At 33.3% G+C, this 23022-nt stretch overlaps 1 protein-coding gene and 1 long non-coding RNA gene across 7 annotated transcripts in view; one reads left to right on the plus strand and one right to left on the minus strand.

Moving 5' to 3' along the window:
• ctnna2 (catenin (cadherin-associated protein), alpha 2) overlaps window positions 1–23022 on the plus strand; it is an 814561-nt gene that overhangs the window by 220208 nt on the left and 571331 nt on the right. Inside the window, exon 1 of one of the 6 annotated variants that reach the window (XM_073948055.1) lies at window positions 20031–20183. The exons of the other annotated variants lie outside the window; for them this stretch is intronic. The gene's annotated coding sequence lies outside the window, so the exon portion shown is untranslated. Of the gene's footprint in view, window positions 1–20030; window positions 20184–23022 lie in introns of those variants that run through there. 6 annotated transcript variants of the gene reach the window in all.
• Window positions 5007–20582, minus strand: LOC141386146 (uncharacterized). Its single transcript, XR_012407449.1, has 3 exons — window positions 20517–20582; window positions 14732–14970; window positions 5007–8416 (listed from the first exon to the last, which is right to left on the minus strand). It is a non-coding gene; the product is annotated as an uncharacterized lncRNA (long non-coding RNA).

A 23022-nucleotide genomic window follows, 5' to 3' on the forward strand; every position in this document is an offset into this window, starting at 1 on the left:
TAAGCTTCTGACACCCTGCTTATAACAAAGAAGAAGAGGAAGAGAGAAAGTTCACACACTTGTAACTTAAACAAGTGTGGTTGGTTCAAGTAGCAGCTCCAGCTCTAGCGATGAAGAAATTATTATTGTTCACAGAGCAATAAGCAGCTTTACGTTCATATGGCCTTTGGGCATCTTCAATGTGCGCTTGCATTGACAGTTTTGCGTTTGAGCGCCTCCAAGTGCTGTTTACTGTAACTTCAGCAGCTCTGTGCACATGAACAAAGGAGGTTTTGACACGGTGCATCAAAACAAAAAAACGAGCATTAAACGTTTCTTTAAAAATGACGCCATTTTTTTTAGGCCTGCCGTTTTGCACGTTGGTTTGCACGATCACATTGGCACACTTTATTTAGTCACGGGGTGTTAAACGTTGATGGAAAACAAGAGCAAAAAGCATCCTGGAGTGCACGGGCCCTAAGAGTCACAAATTTACATTACATTACATTACCTATAAATATTATTACATAATAATATATTTATATTATATTATATTATATTATATTATATTATATTATATTATATTATATTATATTATATTATATTATATTATATTATATTTTTAAATGCTTGGCAAAGTTAATTATTTTAAATTGTGATTAATAACACAGTTTTCTGTAATTAATCACAATTAATCCCATTTTCATATGCAAAATACAACAATTAATTAAAAGTAGTGCATTGCTCACTTTAATTTTAAAGTTCAATAAATAAATGTGCAATGATAGTTTGAACTGATTTTACAGCAGTATTTATTAATTTTTTTTATGTATTACAAATCTCAAATGGTCACCCACCAAAGCTAAGCAGGGCTGATGGGGACTCTATACTGCTCAGTGAGCGCCATCTTTCAGATGAGACGTTAAACCGAGGTTCTGACTCTCTGTGGTTGTTAAAAATCCCGGGTTAATCTAAAATATATAGAATTATTAGCACCTTTGAAATTAAAACATAATATATTAAAGTCGATATATTAATATTATTAAATATTACATAACATATTTTTTTAGACACAATGTGTCTAAAAAGATAAATAAGATACTCATTTTTAGATACATAATGTTGTTCTATTTATAGTTACTCTTGCAGCAGTTTATTAATCTATTTATTTGTTCCAATTAAATTCTACTTGCATTTTAAGCATTTATCTATATCCAGCTTTGGAAATATTAATATAAATGACTTTAGTTAAATTATGATTCTATTATGATGATTTAATGTTACACAGCAACACTTGTCAGTTTGGAAATGAGCATGTCCCTCTTTGGCTTAACCTCAGTTTAAGGTAGCAGTGAATGACCCTCTGCTGACACTGTCTTCATCCTCACTTCAACTTTCAACTTGATGAAATATACAAGAGCATCCACAGTGTTACCTCACAGTGCCTGGATGTGAAGCCCCTTCTGAAATATTCACATGGCCCACAGGTGGCCTGGAATTACCGTGATGCAGTTCTCTAGTCAGCTCTCCTCTGTCTGTATGCTGCCTAATGAAAACTGACAGCCAAGAAATAAGTTGCTCTTGCGTGGGTGAGCCGGTCCGCTTCTCTCCGCATCTGTGATTTTAACCTCCATCACTTTGTAGTTTGTTGGTTCCATAAGTTGCAGTGCGTTTGTCAGTTATTAATTATATATTGCAGAGACTTTTTTTTTATTACTGTACTGGGTCAAGTTTTTTACGTAAGTTGTATAAACCTTAAAATGAATGGCCTTGGGGTTTTGGTATGGGTAATGGAAAAATTAAAAGTATACATTATGGTTGTTGGTTTATATATATATTTATTTATTTATTATGAATACTACTACTCTTACTACTACTACTACTACTACTACTATGAATAATAATAATAATAATAATAATAATAATAATAATAATAATAATAATAATAATAATAATAATAATTGACATGGATCATGCCAACTATCCCCATCCGATGAAAAAAATATATTATTATTATTATACTAATAATAACTTTGTTAATAATAATAATAATAATAATAATAATAATAATAGTAATAATAATAATAATAATAATAATAATAATAATAATAATAATAATAATAATAACTGTAGTAGTAGAAGTAGTAGCAATACTAATTTGTGCTAGAAAGTTTAAACATTTATATTTCTAAGACACAGTTTTTTTTTGTTCTCGCTGTTTTTATTAACCAAAGTAAATTATACTTCTTGCTCACATTTGTTTAGTTTTTTTTTTGTTTTTTGTCTTTTTGACAGACTAAAAATGACTGAATTTACTGAAGATATATTATTTATATCATATGCGATTGATTTCCTTGAGGAAAAAATAATAAAATAACAATTTAGCTTAAGTTTTCACCAACATTACAGTTCAAATGTTTGGAATTATTAAGAGATTTTAATAGTAGGCTGTTGAAATGGCAGGATTTGTAAAATTTTATTATGGTTCAAAAGAAGAGCACTAAGAACTGTTAGCACTATGATATTAAGTGCCACATGATCCTTAATTAATATTTTAATATACACCACCGGTCAAAAGTTTAGAGTCAGTGGGATTTTTAAATGTTTTAATATAAGCTTCTCCTGCTCACCAAGGCTGCATTTATTTCATCAAAAATACAGTACAATTTGTAAAATATAAAATAACTGTTTAAAATTAGTTCATAATTCAATTTAATAATTAATTCCAGTGATTTTAAAGATGAATTTTCAGCTTCAATACTCTAGTCTTCATAGTCACATGATCCTTTAGAAATCACTCTAATACTAATTATTATTATTATTTTTATTATTATTATTATTATTAGTAGTAGTAGTAGTAGTAGTAGTAGTATTAATAATAATTATTATTTTTATTATTTTTAATTATTATTATTTTTAATTATTATTAGTATTATTATTATTTTTACTAATGGTAATAGTAAAAAAGCAATAATGACTGGAGTAATAATTTCATTTGAAACTACATACAATAAGTAATACATAAATATTGAATAAATATGTATTTAACTGTTTTTAACATTTATAAAATGCTTTCTTGGTGAACAGAAAAGTGATATTTAAATTATTACATAAAATTAATAATAATAAAAAACTGAACCCAAACTTTTGACTGATAGTGTACATATGTTGTGAGCCTTAAACATTTATTTATGAACATTATTTATTTATTTATTTATTTATTTATTTATTTATTTATTTATTTATGTTTGTGTGTTTGTTTGTTTGTTTGTTCGTTCGCTTATAATTTTTTATCACATTTACACACAATTATTAATTTTCTACATTGTATCAAAGTGTTTTCAGAATAAATAACAACAAAAATATATTAACATTTTTCAGCATGCATTAATACATGTTTCTTAAAAAAAGAATGCATGTTTGGGGGGGGGGGGGGGGGGGGTGTAGACTCTTATCTTGAGAAAAACAACCTTCAACATCAAATGAACATAAAGCATACAGTATATTCATTTGTGAAAGTATTTAAAACCAAACATTAATCTTCAGACCACTGCATAACATCTCAGTTGATCTCCTCCGGCTTCTGGGTCCCCCTGCTGAAGACTCCTGCTGTAAGGCACTGTTATGCAGTTTTATAGGTCGCCGTTGGACCCTCAGAACTCATAACTGTCCCGGTACAGCAGAGCCTTCTGGGAAGAGAATTGACGACACAGGAAGGATTGGACACACAGCAGAGGCCTGAAACCCTGCCGTAAGAAATGACTCACTGTCTGTTTAGCATAAAGCTTTAATATGTTATGACTGAGCCGTGATGAGTAACTCGGTTTCTTCTCCCTCCTTCTTCAGGCAAGACAAACGCAATTGCCTGTTGGAAACACACTCATATATAAAGCCATACATGATTGGATGGCTGTATACCGAAGGCCTCGCCGTTTGTCATGAACGTCAGTAATCAGGCCAGGATTCCTCATTGTTTTTTGGTTGCATCAGGCCAGAAGCCCCTAGTCTTAACTCTTGTCTGATCATGCCTGATAATAACTCAATTTATCCGCTCTCTCAACTGGTCTCAAATCAGCCGCCGGCTACTCGGAGCAGAGCAGGGTCTCGTCTTTTTAGAGTTTAGCCTGCGGGCTGCTCAAAGACGCATTTTACACTGAATTACAGTATGGCAATGCATCCACAGTGTCCAAGAACGCAAGAACTTACGACTGTTGCGGTTCATGTTGTTGATGTTTTTTCAAGTTAGTTTAATGATGTCCTGAAATCCTGAAATTGATAGTTCAGCTTGGTTTTTGTACACTCAAAACTTTTATTTTAGCTCATTTGTTTTGGGACAACATGAAGGAATTGTATGGAACCCACCATATTTACAGTGCAGATTGTATATTGAAATGACACACTAATATAATATAATATAATATAATATAATATAATATAATATAATATAATATAATATAATATAATATAATATTATATTATAGAGACCCCTTGAAATGCCCCAATTCTACAAATTTACTGGATTAATTAGGTATAAATTTGATTAAGATAGAATATATATTTTATAAATGTCTGATAACAATTCTTTCAAATTTCAATTAAGAATGTTGTCATTTAAAGCATTTTTTTTCCTCAGAAAATGGCAATTTGTTAGAAAAAAAAACTTTCAATAAATGTGATTAAAAATCCTTTCCACCAAATGGGATTTCCTAACTATTTTAAAAAACAAACAAGCAAAAAGAAAAAACATTGTGCCGTCAAAACCTTGTTTGCAAAATAATCATAAAACTAAATAAACAAACAAACTAAATAAAGATTAAAGATTAGGAATAAAAAAACTGAAATTTTAACTTAAAATGTCTTAATTTAAAATATATATTTTTTTAAAATTCTTAATTTTGTCTTCTTTAATTCTGATGTTCTGTATGCAAGTTAAGAAATTCAAATTCAAAGCATTTTTAGTGGCATATAATATTCATTTTGATTAAATGACAATAGTCAATAATTCAAGTGAACACAATTCAAATTCAGATTGTGCTGTCATATTTTAATCTACACAACTATGACCCATACAGCATGTTTGTTCACAGCATGTTGTATAAAGTGAATCTACATTTTCCTTCTAGTAATTCAGCGGTTCATACAACTCTCATTGGTATTCTCTGAAGCCTTCTGCAAAATGTAAAAAACAGATATTAGTGGAAAAAAGTATGGGCTGCAGAATCCAGGTTTTACAGTGTTGCGCGTCTCGCTTGGGCTCTCGCTGTGCTCTGGGGCCGCTGGAGTGATGAATGGGGCACTTAGTATGTGAGCACATGTGACTTAGATATCTGTGCTGCTGAAGGGTATTCACCATCTCTATCCTGCCCGCTGGAGGTTACCAACATTACCACAAAGCAGCTGCTGCTCTGTGGCATCGGGAAACTACACGCACCTCTTCTGCCTCAGCGGGATCATATTTAACTCTGTTTGGCTATTTTTTGCCTCTATACATGTGGCCTCAAAAATATTTAGACCCTTTTATTGCACATGGATATATTTAATTGAAATAGCCCATTTTCAAAACATTAAGACTAGAACCATTGTATAGAATAGATTTGTGAATATTGAATAGAAATGTATCACTGTGTTTACTAAACTAATCAATTTTGTTATACGGATAAAAAATGCGTGCTTATTTTTTTTGAAACAACAAACATATAATTGTAATTAATAATAGTATCGTTAACAGTCTCTTGGTCTCTCTCGCGCACACTTGGTGAACATCTCGCACATTACGGTCTCTGATTTCGATTGACTTTTGTCCAGTCTGGTGCCTCATACACAATGCATCTTTGCAGTGGTTGGTTGGCATCTACCAATTCCACAATGTGCTGCTGTAAACAGGAAGATGTGGGCAAGACTGTTGCCAAAATAAATTAAGTTACCGAGTAACAGACAAACGCATCATCTTGTAACGGTAACGGAGTTACTATTGTATATTTAAAAAATAATGTGTTACAGTATGTTACAACCCCTGGGTAGTCTAGGGGAGTGAGGTTGCAGACTTGACCAACGATCTGGTTCAAACAAACACCCAAAGAAAACTGTATTTAAAGTAATGACCAAATACAGGAACTGCTGTGCAAATAAAGTGATTTGTTGCAACTCACGCTCATTCTAAAAACGCAGCCCCGCGTACGTTTCTGGAGACCGCGATTTATGTGGCCGGAGGTACGTATGGCCGCATTTAGTTTTTTCAAGCGAACGCTCCTCTTCGCGCTCGCCGGCTGGGCTGACAGCTCACCTCACCTCCGTGTGGAGGGCTTTCCCGCCTCAATCAGTTCGTCCTTTTAGCTCATCGTGTTACGTCAGCTAAGCGGAGGCCCTGAGGAGGAGGAGGAGCCGGCCGCGGTGACGATTGGGTTCGAGTCTGGGGAAGAGCAATTCCAGAAATCAGATAAGACGAAAAACAGAATACAACAGAGCAAACGAGGTCATAACAGCAACAATGCGGTGAAATCCAAAAACGCGGTCAAAATCAGACGAGGGCTTCTCTTTTTCTGGACGGCTTTTGTAAATCGTCACTTGGGTTAAGGGGAGAAGGAGGGGGAGGAGGGTGGCTGGGTCGGCCGAATGGCCAGTCGCCCAGTCAATCGTTCAGTCGTTCAGTCAGTCAGGCAGTCGGACAGACGGTCACTCGACAGCGGCCTCCGGCGGATTTTTACGCGAGAACAGCGCGGGTGCGAACGGCGCGTGCTCACGTTCGAGACGCGAAAAAAGCAAGCACAGCGGCCTCTCGCGGATTTGTGGAAGCAAAAACTGCACTAATACGTACCTCCCAGGACATATTTCGCAGTCTCCAGAAACATCTGCAGGGCTACGTTTCCACAATGAGCCTAGGTTGGATTTATTATAGGTGTTGATAAAGTAAAGCAGTGACTAAGCTATTTACAATATTTACAAATCACAACCAAAACAAAACAAATTAGAAAGACTGTCTATGGGTGGCGCTAAAGCAAAGAAACAATCAAAACCAAACAGTCTTACTAATATCAAATCCCCTCTAATCTAGTAATGTGAAAAGTAAATCTTCAACGTCCAAGACGTATTACCTAAACTACATTAACAATCCACTTAAAAAAAAATACACAGGTTGGTGCTCACCCCCTTCTCTATTGTATCTCTAGACAGTTGAACTCCTAGGTGTTAAAATGTAGTGATGTGACGTTGTGCGCCGAGGCTTCGAAGCATGTATCAAAAAAACTATACATCTCGCAGTGAAGCAGTGTACCGAAGCTTGATTCGTTTTGCCATCATCACGTGATCAGTGACGTCCGAAGCTTCATTTTCGCCTTTACCCACGTGACTGCTTCGAATTTTGATTCAAAGGTTTAAACACCCTCATAGTAAAGTGTATAGCTAGAGAATTGGCGTCTATTACATACATTTGTTTCAAAGCACTGCACCAGTCCCAAACACCAGTAATTAAACTAAACTACAATAGTATGTTTTAGTAAAAAGGTTTTGAACAATACTAAAGTGTATTAGCGTATTTTTTTTATGACTATCTTTAAAGAAAACCACCGCATATCGTAGTATTGTGTTTGACAGAGAGCATCTGGTGAATGCAATCCTGAAGCATCGTTCATATAGCGTCCTCCTAGAGCACTCGCCTCCCAGTCAGGAATCGCTGGTTCTGATCCCTGCTTGGAGCGGGACTAATTGTATTATCATAAACTTTTGAATACCTTGGATTTTACTACAATCATCAGTTGTGTAATGTAATATATCTTGTGTAAAAACTACAGTAATTGAGTAATTTGTTTATATTGCTGTTTTTGTATTACTACATGAATGAGTTGGTCAGTTGTGAACATTTGACATTATGGGAACACAGTGCTTTCCCACACTTTCACCAGAAGAGGTCCTCATCGAGCTCTGATTTAGAAAGCTTCGAGTAACGAACCTTTTTCCGATACAATTGAGTCGAGCGCTTCACTGGTTCAGAAAGCTTCATTTCACCATCACTATTAAAATGTATGTCACGTGACCTACTTACTCACCAGTCTTTCTACCAAACCTCCGTAGGGAAACATGAGGAAAGGGAACGAATGATTACACGGGTAAAAACAGAAAGTGACTAAACTAAAATGACAACACAGTGCAAATTAAGGTGAAGACAGACAACATATATCACAACAAAACTGAACAAAATGGGGATATAATCAGACAGTGGAGCAAGCAAACAAGCACAGAAACCAATAACAAGTCAAGTCAACAAAGACTCCCAAACTGCTGGCAGACAAAAAATATATAGTGAGCTGGAGTGTTCTGATTGGCTGAGACCGGGACCAAGTTGTTACTGAGGAACCAATCAGCATAAGTGTCAGGATTGGTTGCATTATTCGGAGGTGAACCAGCCAATCAGGAACAGCAGTAGCCACAACAAGGAAGTGAACTGGGGTGGTAGAAAGAAAAACACAATGAGACATATAATACTAACATAAATAAGCAATACGTGCTGGCACGTAACACAGTATTACTCACTGTCAAAATTTATGCCGTTACTGTAACGCATTGTTCGTAACGTGTTATTGCCCAACACTGCTTGTCAATTAAAAACATGTAGTGCTAACTTGGTCACATGACACACATCTTAGCCAATCACAAAGCGTTTTTTTGTCTCCTTCTCTGCGTACTTTAATAGAGGAAGTGTTAGCATTAGCCATTACACCCTTTAGGCTAATCATTTCATGCTCAGCAACAGGTTTTGATGGCGGGAAATGAGGCAGAAAACAAGAAGACAAGACTCAAATACAATGTAACAGACAAGACAGGATGTCATATATTAAAAGACAACTTTTTATAATTAACAAATTACTTCCAGGATGAATAAACCCAAACTTTCTAGATGAGTTTTTCAGCAATACAACTGTGGATAAATTTGTGAGCTTGAGATTTGTAAGATATGAAATTAAATTACAATGAATTTCAATATACTTTCCTGTTTAATAATCAAAGACCTATTATGATATTAATTGTGCAAAGAACACCATGAGGCCTTCTAAGTGCATTTATAGCCGCACATTGCAAATTACTTTCTCATTGTTTTCAGTGGTCCATCCATGGTGTTCATTCATGTAATTAAACGAATCAATATATGTACTGTACTTGTTGACTGAAACCAGTACTTTCAGATGTGTTTATTTTTTTGGTTCCACAAAGGCATCCCAATAGATGATGAGGAAGGTCATTTGAAATCAAAAAGGTTGTTGATGTTGTGGTTAGATGGAGAGAGTGAAATGGATTGGTCAGTATATATACAGTATTTTTTTGCAGACAGAAGGATTACATGTGAAGCTGACAGTGCAAAATGGATTGGGAAAGCAAGCAGTCAGATGGAAGATTGTGCTTCATTCTGTCTATCTGAAAATGAGTTCAGGTGTTGGGTCGAGGAACAGAAAAGCCTTTTGACTTTAATGTTAGAGTTCACCCCAAAATGGGATTATTTACTTGTCCTCGTATTACCCAGACTTAGAACTGTCTTCGTTGAACAAACCATTGCAAAAATTGGTGAAACTAAAATTTGCTCCAAGTTTATATTGTGGACTTAACTCCTAGGTACTAACAGCAAACATCTTACTTATTGTGTTCATAATTTATTACATAACACTTAATCGCTGTACATAACAAAGGATTACCTGAAATGTCATCATTTAGATGACTAAATCTGTTCGATTTTACCAGCTTTGGAAAAAGCTTTCCAAAGAAAACTTATGGGAAGTTTGGTTCCTAAACACCTTTGTGCTACCATTGGTCCATGGTGATTACGTAAAGAGTGGGTTTTGGTGCTTTGTGTATTTAACATTTAATTTAGTCCCCTGATTAATTTCTCATTTCACAGAGCTGTGGCAGGAGAACAACATTCAAAACAACCACCTTAGCCACATGAATACACTGGATAGTCTAGTAGAGGAGCTGGTACAGATATATCTGCACCTGTGAGATCATTTGCCGATACATTTTAAAGACTCAAGGGGGGGGGATGGGGTGGGGGTGGGGGTCAGATACCAATCCCATCTCATCACACCATGTGTTTTCTATGATTTTGCACAAATCAGTGGCAACATTTGATGTCTTTCCATGTAGAGAATTCTACAAAAACCTGCCTACTGCATTGGAGTGATCAAGAACAATATATTCTCACTCAGCCTCTTCTAACCAGCTTTTTGGTCCTCAAATGAAGAATTAAAAAGACCTTTGTAGTATACCGTGGCCTTTATGGTGCTATTGAGGTGGAATATACACTGTAAAAAGTGATTAGTTACTTTAAGATAGTAAGCCTTAAAGCAACAAGTTGACTTTACAAAAATAATGTAAGTAAACCCATTGTAACTTGGAACTGTTAAGTTGACTTAAATTTTATAATTATGCAAATTGTACTTACTTTTTTTAAAGTCAACTAATCCCTATTTACAACGCCAGACTATTTTAGTGCATCTGTTTTCAAATAACAAATAATTATCACAATATTACATATGTGGTGCTTCATTAAGTCTACAAAATCTACAATTAGCCTGTATTGAATTTAGAAAAAACACTGCAGTACAGAAGAGCAAATTTATTTTATTTTGAGCCATTTTGCTAGATAAAAAAAGAAGGGGAAAAAAACAAATATTTTAAAGGTGTATTGGAAAATAAGTGATGTTTATTTTTTTTTTTTTAAAAGGTAAGCATAATTTGCATAATTACAAAAATTAAGTCTACTTAACAGTTCCAAGTTACAATGAGTTTACTTACATTATTTTTGTAAAGTCAACTTGTTGCTTTTAAGGCGGTTGGTTTAATCGCTTTAAGTAACTAATCACTTTTTACAGTGTAGGTATGGTGGGGGCAAGTTTGGTAATCAATTACTAGTGTAATTACATGGAGACAATGTTTTTATCAATATAGGTACAACGCAAAAATAATTTTTAAAAAATTATAGGTTCCAAACAATCGGTTTGTGTTGGGACAACATGAAATAACTTAATAGTTAACTTATTAAATTTTTACAAGCTTAATTGGATTGAATATAAAACAATTAAGTTGTCACAAAAAAACCTTCTAGAATTGTTGTTTCAGCTCAATTTGAATAAGTAGTTTGAACAAACAGCATATTCTTTGAGTGTAAATAACAAAGGCATTGTGCCAAATGATTAATTTAATTACAAGCACATCGTAATTAAAAACATATCATGAAAGAAAACATTATTACAACCTTTAAAATAAATAGTATATGTTGGGGGTATAACCATAGACTTTTAATTTGTTCAATTAATTCCCATAATTGTGATCATCCTTAAACACTTACTCGTCAAGCAAATTGCATAACCATGACAGCTAGTTGTTAGGGATTTGCTATGCACTTGAAGGATAGATGCAGGGATAAAATACAGTGGAAAGATGAACAGACATACACATTTCATTCAAAAAATACCCCAGACAAATATGGAAAATGTGTAAGCAAGAACATAAACTAAATATAATCAAATAAATTCAACCTCACTATGTCTGTTCACTTTATAAAAAATAATGTTTTCTTCATCTATTGGTTTTATTGACTTTGGAGCTGGACCAGCTCTTAGGAGGCTGATCAGTCATTCCCTGTCTTTCTGGCTCTACATCTATAAGCGGACTCTTCTGCATTCATCTCATTCTCCAGCGTCTGTCACAGAGCCCTGCAGTTTAAGGCCATGAGTGATCTCTTTAAACTAAGATCCAGATCAGCTCTTCTTAGTCAGAGTCTTTATGACGTTAAACTCAACTGTCAGCCTTCATCTCATGGTCATAGTGGTCTCCTACTGAAGCCAGGCCTGACCTAAACATATTTCCTATTGCTTCCCAGATATGTCAACGATCCTGAATGCTGATCTGACCCGGAGATAGACTAATGCTATGGGTGATGAAGGCATACGGTACTGTATCAGTACAAGAAAAAAGCCTTTAAAGCTTCCATTGTGTCGGCTAACAATGCAGCCTGGAGACACACTTGAAAAGCATGCATGTGGTGACCTTTAAGGACACTGCTTGAAAACTCCCGTCTTCTGCAGCACTTTTAAACCTCTTTTTCTTCCTGATGATAACAATGGCTAAAATGCAACTTCCACCCTGAAGTGTTTGACTTTAACACTAGTTTGTAGTTCTGTCCTTGCAAAACCTGAGTAAAAAACTCAATTTTGGTGCTTTTGTCCAGATGGTTGGAACTACAAGAGCTGATTACTGAAATTATTTGCCTCGTGTGTGCATCAAGGTCAAAGTCTGGCAGGGCATAGAGATGTATGACATTATTATTATTATTATTATTATTATTATTATTATTATTATTATTTGTAGTAGTAGTAGTAGTAGTAGTAGTATTGTTGTTGTTGTTGTTGTCATTATTATTAATCAGTCATTTTATTTATAATATTTCAATTTGGTTTTGGTGATGGGTTGTGTACAATATTGAAAATAAGATTGAAATTCAATAATTCATTAACATATAATAATTCTCAATAATACAATAATGTATAGTGTACATTGTTTTAATCCATATTTATTAAATAATCACCTTCTTTGGTGAATTGGTGAATATTTACTTTATGTAATTTACTTTAAGTAAATAATGAATATTTACTTTATGTAATTTAAATGTATTGATTTATCAGTTTGTTACACGCTGACAAATGATTCAAAGACTTTTTTTAAGTTAAGGGGTTGCACATTTATTTGGACTAAAATTAAACAAACAAATCAAGATGAACATTACTAAATGGATTTTTTGTTTGTTTAAATTATACACATAAAGATTGTTTGCAAAAACTTTCCAGACATCTTTTTTTTTCAGTGCATCTTTCTTCAATATACGTGTATATTTGGTATATAAGATTAAAGTAGCTTCAAACAACTTCAGTATGATTAAATGAAGATAATTTTATTAATATATTTCATGCTTGGCCGTTAAAAAAAATAATTTATATATACTTATATGAAATGATAATATAATATAATATAATATAATATAATATAATATAATATAATTACCATTTTGCTAGAATTTGCATTTAAACAACAGCCATGTTATTGAAGTGTTGGCATATCATTTTCTGCAGTGAAGAGCATTTTAAAATGAAGTGTCATTTTTTTTTATCTTTATTTTTTTAATAAACAGCAATAGTGCAAATAAATCTGCTCAGTACAGCTTCTTTGACTCTGTCTGGGGCTTAGACTAAAGGTTATTTGACCTTTAAATCTAGTATGGACTGAATAGAAAACTTAATAGAAAACCCTTTGCAGATCTAACATTTATATTGGTTTATTATATTGTAATCTCTCTTCAAAAAGCAGTCCCATTTGCATCAACAAACTGGTCATGAATGCTAACTGATCCTGGACACACCTATATGACCCAAAGTGGCGTAATTGACAGGTTTGCTATATCCCAGAAAATGATTCTAGCTCAAAGTCTAATCAAAATCTAACTGAAACTGCTAAAAATGACCCAACGTTCACCCATCCAATGACAGCTGTTGTCTAAAGATAAATGCTACCTGTGGTTAAGTTACTTCAACTGTATGTTCATATCAAATGCTCTAAATAACTTCTAAAGATGTATATGCAGGAGCATTTTGCTGGTTATTTAATTTTATTCAATTAGGTTTTATTAAAAAGGTTGTTTATTATAATTGTCCCCCAGTGTGATTTGCCGGAGCCATGATTCAGCTCATATAAACATTTATAATACAATTTACATTCACAGTAAACAACATCAAATTTCATTTGCATCTCTCCGCTGCATATTCCCATTTATTAAAATTGTGCTGTGTAAATGTGCTGCTGTCATACAATCAAGCTGTAAATACATTTCCAGTGTATTTTACTGGTTTAAATTGTATTTTTTATTCCTTAAAGAGATAGTTAAAACTCTATAATGATTTACTAACCCTCATTACAGTCTAAACTTGTATGTTTCTTTTACTTCTGAAATATATATATATATATATATATATATATATATATATATATATATATATATATATATATATATATATATATATATATATATATATATATATATATATATTATTTTTATTTATATATTTATTTATTAAAATTTATTTAAAGTTTTTGTATTTACTTTCTATTATTTTAATATTCATTTAAGTACTTTCTTTTAATTTTTTTACTTTCTTTTTATTTATTTATTTTATAAATTTTTAAAATGTATTTATTTTATTAGTTTTATTTACTTTCTATTATTATTAATTTATTTAATTACTTTATTTTTCTTTATTTACTTTATTTTTTCTTTATTTACTTTTTTATTATTTATTTATTTATTTAGTTTTTTAAAAATGTATTTATTTTATTTACTTTATATTATATTTTTATTTAATTACTTTCTTTTTATTAATTTACTTTATATTTATTTATTTATTTATGTGAAGTAGACTTGGACAAAAAGTAAGTAAATAAAAACAGTACTTAAAAAATTACTAAAATTACTTAAAAAAAGTACTAAATGCAAAGTTTCTTTTTTTTATAATCAAATTAAATCAAACCGAAATTACAAAATCTACTGAAATCAAAATGCAAACACTCTTTTCTTTTTCCAACATTCTCCAAAATATCATCTGTATTAAAAAATAAATAAATAAATAAAAAGAAATGCATATAGGTTTCAAAGGGCACTAGGGAGAATGAATTATGCCATATCAAATCCTGTAAACATGTGTAGAGTGGGACGTCTTACTTATTCATTTTCTATACGATCCTGTTCTTGTTTGGTGAGTTTTTGACTCATGAACAATTCATGAATGTATTGTTCAGCTTGGTGTACTGGCTCAAAAGATTCATCAAAAACATACGGGTCGAAATGCACGATTCATTCCCGAATCGCACACTGGCAGAAGAATGGAAGTATCAGCTCTATCAAGGACAGGCTGGGCTCACTCCTCCACTCTCCTTCAGACTGTCACTCACACCCTGCGCCTGCAATAAACACACAGTGGAATAACAATAGAGGCGATTCCCCAGGGCTCGCTTCACTTTCTCTCCTCTGCACTTTCTCTCTCGTATTCAAATGGGCTGTTTTCCATTGGCTCCCATGGGCCTTTGTGCCCTTTCAAACCCCCTTTAAAGTCTGCTTTTGTCTCTGGTTCAGTGATTGGAGGTTGCATTGCATGACTGATGTTTTTTTTTTCCCACTTACTCAACCAACACATGTTGATTAGCATCAGCTCGCCTTTTGGAGTCAAACTTAGAAGGGTGGTCCACAGTGTATTTTTAAGGCTTGGTTGTGTTTATAAGACGCAAAGCCATGTGTGCTCATGCTTCATTTGTAGAAAACCCCATTATTTTTCATATATCTTACTTTGATTATATGCAGCTACTCAGCTAACATGAAAACCACTGTACTATTTCCTAGTTCCTCTGAAAGTCCTCCCCTCAAGAGGCTCTGATTGGTCAGCCAACATAATGTGCTATGATTCATGGATCGGCTCCACGTCACTACGTCACGCCCCTACGCCTCTTTAATGAAATGTATTATAAATGTGACACTCTGTGCCAGGATAAATAAAAAAAAACAATTATCATTCATTCAATCGTCATCCATCCATCCATCCAACCAGCCAACCAACCAACCAACCAACCAACCAACCAACCAACCAACCAAGAGTCGATTGATTGATTGATTGATTGATTGATTGATTGATTGATTGATTGATTGATTGATTGATTGATTTGATTGATTGATTGATTCATTCATTCATTCATTCATTCATACATTCATTCATTCATTCATCAGTCTATCTTTGCGTTTTCAGTTCTCTGTGTTGTTTTACTATCAGTTTGCCATTTGGAGTCAAACTTACTGAGATATATTGTAAATAAGACCTTCTGTGCCAGAATAAATAAATAAACAATTAAACTAAACAATTAGTGTTTTGCTTCAATCATCATCCAGTCAACCAATCATCCTACAAACCAACCAACCAAAGAGTCAACTTATTAAATGATTGATTGATTGATTGATTGATTGATTCTTTGATTCATAAATTTTTTCATTTATTCATCAGTCTGTCTTTGCGTTCTCAATTCTCTGTGTTGTTTTTGCTATCAGTTTGCCATTTAGAGTCATACTTACTGAAATATATTGTTAATGTGTCCTTCTGTGCCAGAATAAATAAATAAACAATAAGTGTTTTGCTTCAATCATAATGCAGTCAACAAACCATCCTACCAACCAACCAACCAACCAACCAACCAACCACCCAACCAACCAATCAATCAATTAACCACAGATTTATTGATTGATTGATTGATTGATTGATTGATTGATTGATTGATTGATTGATTGATTGATTGATTGATTGATTGATTGATTGATTGATTGGTTCATTCATTCATTCATGCATTCATTCATTCATTCAGTCAGTCAGTCAGTCAGTCAGTCAGTATAATTTCCTATCAGACTGTCTTTACGCTCTCGATTCTCTGGTCTTGTTTGTGTTGACTTTTTGCCAGATGAGTTTCTTATTTTTATTCTTATCTCAAAGTAATGAAATAATGATTTATGAACCACAGTGGAACAGTTTAACAAACAACTCTTTTTGTGTCTGAATCTCTGATGCAGTGGTGATCTTTTTGTGTGGGCATTCCTCATTCTTGCAATCCCAAGTGAATCTTAAAGAGTTTTGGAACTGCGCTTACTTTTCAGTTAAACCAAAGTAACTTTAAGGCAAGTCATTTCACTCGGCAACCATCTCTAAAACGCCTCTCAGGCAGTATGCTCGTGCATCGGGTTTGAATGGGGAAACATCAAATTCCAAAACAACTGCCTTTTAGTTTTATTTCTAAATGTTCGTATCACTCAAAATCTGCAGAAACTCACATCTGGTCCAAGTCCCTTCACTGGAAAATTGTCATTTTATAGTTAATGCTGATTGGCTACTGTACTCGAAGGCGGGCATTTTTCACTATATAGCGATTGCCGATTGGCTTCTGTACTAGAAGGCTGGGCTTCATTCGCCATATTGATAGTTACACTTTTCCTCATTCAAAAGTATACGAGTTACATGTCTTGTGTATTCTGAAGGCTTTGGTTAAACATTATCTAAAATATAATATAATATAATATAGTTTGCCTACTACTGCTTACTTACACATTTAAGTACCTTTTTTGCAAGCTCTAAAATTTGAACAAAGAGTATTGGATGGATAGATGGATGGATGGATGGATGGATGTCTGGATGGATAAATGGCTGGATGGATGGATGGATTGGATTGGATGAACAGATGGACGGACGGATAGAATATGTTAATAGAATGACGTTGACTGAAGATGTACTGCTTGGTAACACTAGCCATGCTGTTGTTTTTACGTGTGACTCAGCATTGACTGTCAGAATTAACATAGATAGAAGCAATCTACACCACAGGATGGACAAAGCGATGACGCTCTCCTGTTGGGAGTGGGTTGCAGCTTCTGAATGGCATTATAAATCTTCTTCTCTATCTCTATACCTCTGTTCTCCACATGCTTGTGACTCTCGGAAGACTGACATCAATGTCTTCTCCCACTGCGTCTTGCACTATCAGAGAAGGGAAATATTCACTTCCCATTGTGTTTGTTTTGACTCATGAAGGCAATCTACACATATACTTATTTGAATGCGTGTTTATTGGTGCGTTCACTGTATCTCATGGCTTTGAGGTTTTCAAACATATCCTTTAACTTCATATATCAGGTTTAGGCAGTTTTAGTAGTAGTAGTTGTATTTAACAATTTACATTTTTTGTACAAATAAACTGCTGTGCAAAGTGAGCCATTCTTCCCTTTAAAGTGTCTTGTCATAAAAAGTTGATATTTTGTTTTATATTATAAAAAATAAAAAAATTAATAAAAAATAAACTTCCAGAGGACAAAAAGGGCAATATTCATCTCTATTCTTTTTTGATTGGTCACTCAATTAAAAAAGAGAAGCTGGGGATTTGTTTTCAACAAGGTCTGTGATTGTTTTAGATCAACCTGAATAGTTACAGGGGCAAATTTCTGGCTGGTTTATTTTGTCAAATAAATTGTTACAAGGATCCTATTAAACGGATAACACAAATTGCTTGATCCAGGGGTACACCTTATGTGTGAAAATAGAAAAGCACTAAAAATTAAATAATGTAGTTAATCAAATAAACATACAAAATACAATTCATTTGTGAGAGAAAAGGTTGAATATTTACTCTTAAAAATAGTTTTTGATAAACAAATTAATGTATTATTGGATGAATAATTGAATAAACAAACAAAAAACAAACAAACAGATAAATAAATAAATAAATAAATAAATAAATAAATAAATAAATAAATAAATAAATAAATAAATAAATAAATAAATAATGGAAGGATGAATGAGCACTAATTTAAAGAGTTAAAAATATATACAATTATTATTATTATTATTATTGTTATTATTATTATAATTTATTATAATCATTTATTTTTTATGATTATTATTATTATTAATAATAATAAAATTATTATTATTTTTGTTGTTGTTGCTATTATTATTATTATTATTAATAATAATAATAATAATTTATTATTATATTTATAATATATTTTAATATTAATATTATTATTATTATTATTATTATTATTATTATTATTATTAACAATAGTTATTACATCAATATTGTTAATAATAATAATAATAATAATAATAATAATAATAATAATAATAATAATAATAATAATAATAATAAATGTATTATTATTTTATTATTTAAAATAATGATTAAAAATAAATGATTATAATAAATGATGATAATAATAATAATAACAATAATAATAATAATAATAATTTCAACATCACTACTTCTACTACTACTACTACTACTACTACTAATAATAATAATAATAATTACATCAATAAAATAAAATAATAATTGTTATTATTATTATTGTTAATATTTAATAATTATTATTTAATAATAATAACAATTATAACAACGAAATAACAATGACAACACCCAACAACAATAATAATAATAATAATACTAATCATAATAATAATTGGTTAATAAAGAAAAAAACAAAATAAAGAAAATGTTAAAATTATACATACAATTTTAATTAATAAACTAAAATAATAAAGACACCTCTTTAAGAGAGTGACGTATGAGTTAATACTATTGTGACTGAATAAATGCTGAATTTACAGTGCAATTTGTGGCCACTGCGACATTACCAAGATTTCCCTGTCAGAAAACCAATTCAGCACATGGTTTGTCATTTTTCCTTGGCATCTGTCAGCAAAATGTGTTTCCTCGGGCGTTCTCAGTTTCAGAGCAACTCTTTCACTCCACAGCTTGTGTGAACTCAAACCTGACTACATGGTGCGGGGTATGAAGCATAGCAGCGGACAGACAGCTCGCCAACACACAACAGAAACACACTTCTGATGTAGGCAGGAACTTTTAAATAGCAAATCAAAGAGTGAAGTGTTGGTGGCATTGCAATGGAGCAGGTGGTGTTTGCATGATTCAATCAGATGGAGCACCGGCCCTCTTAACCTTGCTATATGTCCACATACACACGCGCGCACACACAGACACACACACTCTCTGAATGTAGGACAGTGGTTTGGAACTTTACTTTAAAAATACATTTTATTTGAAATGCCATCGAGAACTAGGATGAAAAAAAAGTTGCCATAGGAATGTGTGATATAATATTATAATTACTTTTTTTTGTAGACTGGCATACTTCTTAACTTCTCTTCCGCTTAGACTGCAATCATTTTTTTCCATTAAGGCACAATATTTGCAGTTTAAATAAAAAATTCCATTGAATTATTTACCTTTATGAATTCTTTTTTTAAGTAAATAATATTTTAAATAAAAATATAAAAATGAAAAATATGCAACTATAGTAAAAATTAAGTCTCAATGTATTACCTAAAACCGCCAATAGGTGGTGGTAAGGTCTTAATACATTTATTTAGCAGCAAAGCAGCGGTTGTATTTATGAATCGGTCAATGAATCGACTCTCACGAATCATTTTAAAACATTCACAAAAATAACCCTGCCTAGCTTAAGGAACGACTAAACTGATGTGAAGATTGGAATAATGACCAATATTCTAGTGGATTAAACATCTCTGTCGACATTAATTGCAGTGGATTTTGTTAGGTTACAAGAAAAGGTAGGTAATGGTTTTAACTGCTAACTAACGTTATTGATTTGATATGTGATCATGCTAACATGCTAACATTCACGGCATTCCAGTGCGCTAACTTCGTGCAACTATTAGCCCTCGACTGCACTGCAGTGAAAAATAGAAATTATGAAGAAATAAATAACTGAGATTAAAATATATTTTGCTCGCAATTTTTAGACTTTGCTTGTTTGCAGTTCTTTAACTTGTATGTAACTTTGCAGATTGTTAGCCTACTTAAAACAGGCAGAATATCGTAACTCCAGGCTGCTCACATATTAGAAGAGAACCGTAACTTAATTAGAGCACATAGATATTTACATTTGATGTCGCCTACCCTGCTGTTGTCTAGTGGAAGGAATGCGTCAATAGACGAATTAACCATGTTTGTAAACATTCAGATGCGCGCGCAGCGAAGTGGCATAAAAAACCGGCCGCGCTAGCATTTACAGCGAGGGAATAACATCCGATGAGGTAGAGTTTGTTGTTGTCTTAGAAATAAGTAATATGGTTACATATATATATATATATATATATATATATATATATATATATATATATATATATATATATATATATAATTATTATTATTTACATAATGCTTTCAGCGTATTATAACAGCTTGTCACCCAGTGATAAGCACAGTTATTCAACAAAATTAACATTAAAGTTAGCAACGTTCGTCTGACAGGTCCATTTGCGATAGCACCCTCCCAATGGACATTGGAGAAGACAAAATGGCCAAGCATCCAGCCCCAAATATACAATTTCATTGAAGCTCCAAGTGTTTTATCAAGAGATAATTTAAAGGCCTACCAGTCTTCCAAAGTGTTCCATAGTTACCAGATTCAAAAATATGTAGTGCTAAAACCGAGGTTCTGCCTCTACTCTTTTCAATCTTCTTAGCAAACTAAGGTTTAAAAAGATGTTGTCTGGCACAAGAGGACATTTTCTCAAATCTGGTCCTCAACCTAATTTGAGTTTGAATCCTCTGCCCTAGATAGACAGTAGTCATTAATAACCCACACAGACTAGTCACCAGACTATAGCCAACTTTTGTTGTTCGTCACACTCTGTCCTTTTCGCTCTCTTTCATTTTCTGTCTCACCCATGTTTTTTCCTGTCCTCTCACTCCACAGCACTTTAGCGAGTGTGTAAAAGTAGGTTATGTTCAATGCAACGCTCCCTCATTATACCGTCCTTGACAAACAACCCGTCAGATTCTGTGAGGGGAGTAAGTGCCAATGCCACCCACTTCTAAAACATATACACGTGCAGTATGCCACAGAACTGATAACTGGCCCATCGTGATGCATTTTTTTTACAGACGAGTTTGTGTACTCCTCAGCAATCAATCTGGACTAATTATGTTTGCGCTGACAAATTGATGTCACCCTTTTCAGAATGGCTTTTTACATTTCACTTCTCGTATCTTTTCAGTGTGTATTTTATGTGTCTATTATTTTTAGGTGTGCAGCATTAAAGGTGTTGGGCTTTAGATATCTTTTGGAGAACATAAACTTTTGGAAATGTATATATGTGTGTGTATGTATGTATCGTATATATAATTGTGTGTGTAACTGTAGGACGCTGGCCAACAGATCAACGTGAAGTTTATTAAACAGAGAATGGTCAAACAGGCAATGGTCAATCACAGGAGCAAACGGGTACATCAGGGGTTTTGCTAGACATAAAGCTTTGCTGGGGCACAGGCCACTGCAATCGCACAACCCCCACCCCATTTTAAATGTTTTTATAAACCATTATGAACTTAGCTATCCTTAATAATATAAACAAATAAAAGTAAGCAGTAAAAATATATTACTATATAATTATTATTTAAAGTAAATAACAGAAACACAGTGTTAAGATTACTGGAGTGATATGCTAATATCTTCTAAGCATTTTTTGCATGAATATTAATTTCATATGACAGTTCTAGACAACACAAGAAATATATATGTATAGAAATATATATATATTTTTTTTGTCTGAGACCTGACTCTGATAGCCAAGAATCAATGTTAAGTCAAACCTCCCTAACTTATCATCGCTCTTTTCGGCTTCATACACAAAAATAAAATAAATAAAAATAAAAACATCTTACAGGAGCCATGTTTAGTCAAAATAAGATCATCATCAAATTACTTAAACATTAGATTTTCTGATTTGCAAAACTTTCTACGTGTCGAGACCTCTTCATTAAAGGCTGTTACCACAGTTTCACAATGTATGAGTGGTACGTATTTTTTAGCCGTGCATGTAAACAATCCGGATTCACACTGGGAGCAGAGCAGCGCATCCGCATCAAGCAGGCTTAATGCGTGAGGCGTGCAGGTATATGTTTTCTGCGCGCATATGTTGTTTGTTTTCGATTAAACTATATTGCCTATGGCAGTATAAAAATTGGATTGTGTTGTTGTGGTCCTAACCTTCGGCCACCACCCGTTTAACAATGCACCTGCCCCTTACGGCTCCCACGTCGGAGGATGGTCCCATGACGCTCCTTCAGGCTGAGTACGGCCAGGTTCAATGCAATAAAACCAGCCACCAGGCGCTCACAAGGCCCAACCCTAGGCCTGGCTCCAGGGTGGGGCCTCGGTTTCGCCATACTAGGCGACTTCATGGTCCTAGCTGTTATTGCGCTCTTAAGGAGTTTTTTAACAGCACTTAGTTTGACCTATCACCCAAGACCTTTTTGCCTTGGGAGACCCTACCAGCAGCATCAGCCCAAAACAACATAGCTCTTAGGATCACTCATAGATAGAGATAGGGTTAGGAGCTCTGGAGGAGCTCGGAATAGAGCAACTGAACCTCCACATCAAGA

The sequence above is a fragment of the Danio rerio genome, chromosome 1, assembly GCF_049306965.1.
Source record: "Danio rerio strain Tuebingen ecotype United States chromosome 1, GRCz12tu, whole genome shotgun sequence".
NCBI lineage: Eukaryota > Metazoa > Chordata > Actinopteri > Cypriniformes > Danionidae > Danio > Danio rerio.